Genomic DNA, 4,009 nt, shown 5'->3' on the forward strand with positions numbered 1-4,009 from the left:
CAGCCATTTTCTCTCCTAAGCAACCAGAAGTGTTGGCAATTTCAAGAATATTCATGTGGAAGTCATGAATAGTCTCATCCTCTTTCATCCTCAGATTTTTAAACTTGGTGGTCAACATCTGAAGTTTAGACATCCTCACCTTGGAGGTACCTTCATGAGTTATCTTGAGAGTATCCCAAACTTCTTTAGCCAACTCACAGTGATGCACCAGTCTGAAGATGTTCTTATTTATTCCATTGAACAGTACATTCAAGGCCTTAGAGTTTCCAAGGGCTAGTGCCTCTTGCTCCTTGTCCCACTCTTCTTCAGGAATTTGCAAAATGATTCCATCTTTACCTGTCTTCGTTGGATGTTCCCATCCTTTGTTGACAACTCTCCAGACCTTGCTATCTAGAGACCTCAAGAAGGCTATCATACGCGGTTTCCAGTCATCATAGTTAGAACCATCCAGCATGGATGGTCTATTTGAGTATCCTACATCCTTGTCCATGGTACTAGAAAGTAACGTCCCTAGATCTCACCCAGAAATTAACAGGCAGGGTGGTTGCTCTGATGCCAATTGAAATTCTAGTTAACAGACTATCGATGTCACACAGGATGTTATGACATCCGATTCTGCGCAGACAGGAATGTATACAACAGGTAAATGTAAGTGCAGTAAATAACATAAGGAATTAATTACCCAGTTCGGTGTCACACACACCTACGTCTGGGGGCTACTAAGCCAGGGAGGAAATCCACTATTAGCAGTATTAGTTCAGGCCTTAAACCACATGTTTAATCCTATCACTTAATACCTACCCAATGCAATTTCAATCTTAAACTAAGACCAGAGTTCCTACTCACTCCCCCTCAATCACCACAGTGATTACAACCTTTAATTGGAATAAAGTTAATGACGAAGTTATACTTCAAACAACTCTTGATTGTGCTTAACAGCTTTAATCAAGATACACAGCACTCACGCTTAAAAGCTTAGAGTGACACAACACTTACAACTCAATGAACACCCTAGTCCAATGCAATCATCTAGGTGAAAATTGCTTGGCTCACAAGTTAAACCTAATACAAGACACACATAAAAATACAGCAGTGGAGTATGATGGAACAATGAATGTTTCACGCTTAAAACCCCTAAGTTCTGAAATCAGGATTGCCATCCTTTTATATTGCAGCACTTGGGCCTTGTACTTGTATTTCCTAAAAATAAGGTTAAGCAAGTTAACCTAATTTCCACATATTAGGGTGCTAACAAATAGGCTATTTGTTAGGTCCATTAATTGTAGCTCAGTTGTTAGTTTCCTGGATTTTAGCTCAGCTGTTGGATTCCTGAAAAATAGCCTGAGAAAAATACTGAAACAGAAAAACTAACCATCCTACACTTTAGCATATACTGTCAGGAATGAATGTCATAACATTCAGTTTGATGTCCAGAACATAGGCCATATGCTAGGTCTATTATTTTCCTGAAAACAGACTGTACTAAATGCTGAGCTGTAAAAGACCAACCAGTCTATACTTCAGTATCAGCTGTCAGAGATAAATGCATAACATCCAGTTTGACATTTAGACAATGGGTCATATGCCAGGTCTGTTATTCTCGTGAAAAACAAACTGAAATAAATACTGAACTGTAGCAGAAAACCAACCTGCCTATTATTTAGTATATGCTGTCAATGATGAATGTCATAACATTCAGTTTGACATTCAGACAGTAGGCTATGTGCCAGGTCTGCTACTCTCCTGAAAAACAGACTGAACTCAACACTGAGCTATAACAGAAAAACCATCTATTCTATAGTTCAGTATCTGCTGTCATGGATGAATGTCATAACATCCAGTTTGACATTCAGTAAATCCTGTATTAGCTAATCCTGCAGCATGCTACTCAAGCATGTAATGACATCAGTCAAGACATCAGAGTACAGTTAGTGTTTTAACACAAAATGCAGCCAATCAAACATCTACAAAAGTGGTCAAGATATTGATGAAGATCTGGCTAATGATGTAGCAATGCTGGGAAGACAGTTCAATAGACTTATGAAAAAGATGGATGTAAGATCTAAGGCTAATGTCAAGAATATCTCATCTGACATTAGTAAATCCAACAATGTTGGAAGAAGAACAAGGTCAGATGAAAAGCCCAAAGAAGGAAAAGGAGTTCAGTGCCATGAATGTGATGGATATGGACACATTAGAACTGAATGTGGAACCTACCTCAAGAAACTGAAAAGGAGTCTTGCTGCTACTTGGTCTGATGAAACTGAAACAGAAGAGTTTGCAAATCTTGTGACTGCCTTGACTGGAAGATGGGGTTCTGATGAAGGCTCAAGTGATGATGAAGTAACCTTTGAAGAGTTGGCTACTACCTACAAAAAGTTGTGTCACAGAAGTGCAGAAGTGTGTCAACAAGTTGAAATCCAGAAGAAAGTGATAGCACAACTGGAGAATGAGAAGGCAGAACATGTGGAAACCATCTCCAAGTTGAAGACTGAAGCTGTATTCTTGAATTCTAAACTGGATGAGATGACCAAGTATGTAAGAATGCTAAACAATGGATCTGACACCTTAGGCAAAATTCTCCAGACTGGACAAATAACAGGAGATAAGTCTGGCATTGGGTTCAATGAATCTAAACCTGAGTGCAGCCACTCTGGTAGCAAACCAAAGTCAAAACCTAAGTGCAGTCACACTGGGAGCAAACTAGAGAAGTCACATCATATGTCACAACATCATAAAGGAAGACAACAGAAAGGGAAACATCAAAGATGGAGATGCCATTACTATGGAAAATTTGGCCATATAAAACCATTCTGCTATAAGTTGTATGGCTATCCTAGTCCTGCTCATCATCAACCTAGATCCAAACATCACATACCTGTCAACAAAAAGCAATGGGTTCCTAGGACTGATGTTACAAGTCTGATAGCTCACACTTCCTTCAGAGTTTTAGCCAAAGAAGATTGGTATTTTATAGTGGGTGCTCCAGACACATGACTGGAAACAAAAACTTGTTAATTGGCCTTCATCCTAAGGCCACCAGCTATGTAAGCTTTGGTGATGGAGCAAAGGGTGAAATCAAGGGGATTAGTAAGATTGACTGCCCTGGAGTTCCTGACCTTGACAATGTCCTACTTGTTAAGGGATTGACTACAAATTTAATAAGCATCAGTCAACTGTGTGACCAAGGTATAAATGTAAACTTCATTAAAACTGAATGTTTGATTACTAACAAAGAAAATGAAGTGATCATGAAAGGAGTCAGGTCTAAAGACAACTGTTACATGTGGAGTTCTCAAGAAAATGGTTATTCTTCAATATATACTTTAGCCAAAGAAGAAGAAGTGAAGATATGGCATCAAATATTGGGCCATCTGCATCTTAATGGTATGAAGAGGATTATATTTGTTGAAGCTGTTAGAGGAATTCCCAACTTGAAGATTGATGAAGGAAAAGTCTGTGGAGAATATCAGATTGGAAAATAGACAAGGATGTCACACCAGAAGCTCCGACATGACACCACTTCTAAAGTTCTGGAACTTTTCCATATGGATTTGATGGGACCCATGCAGGTGGAAAGCCTTAGTGGGAAGAAGTATGCGTATGTACTGGTGGATGACTTCTCCAGATACACCTGGATCAATTTTATAAGAGAAAAATCTGATGTTTTTGAAGTCTTTAAAGATCTTTGTCTAAAACTTCAAAGAGAAAAGGAAAGTCCAGTTATCAAAATTATGAGTGATCATGGGAAGGAATTTGAGAACAGTAAATTTGCTGAATTCTGTTCTTCAGAAGGAATTCATCATGAGTTCTCATCTCCCATTACTCACCAACAAAATGGTGTGGTGGAAAGGAAAAATAGAACCCTTCAAGAATCAGCCAGAGCTATGATCCATGCTAAGAAATTGCCCTACCACTTTTGGGCTGAAGCCATGAACACAACCTACTATGTTCACAACAGAGTGACCTTGAAGAAAGGGACTCCTACAACTTTATATGAAGTCTGGAA

Source organism: Lathyrus oleraceus, chromosome 4 (genome assembly GCF_024323335.1).
Source record: "Lathyrus oleraceus cultivar Zhongwan6 chromosome 4, CAAS_Psat_ZW6_1.0, whole genome shotgun sequence".
In the NCBI taxonomy this organism is placed as follows: Eukaryota; Viridiplantae; Streptophyta; class Magnoliopsida; order Fabales; family Fabaceae; genus Lathyrus; species Lathyrus oleraceus.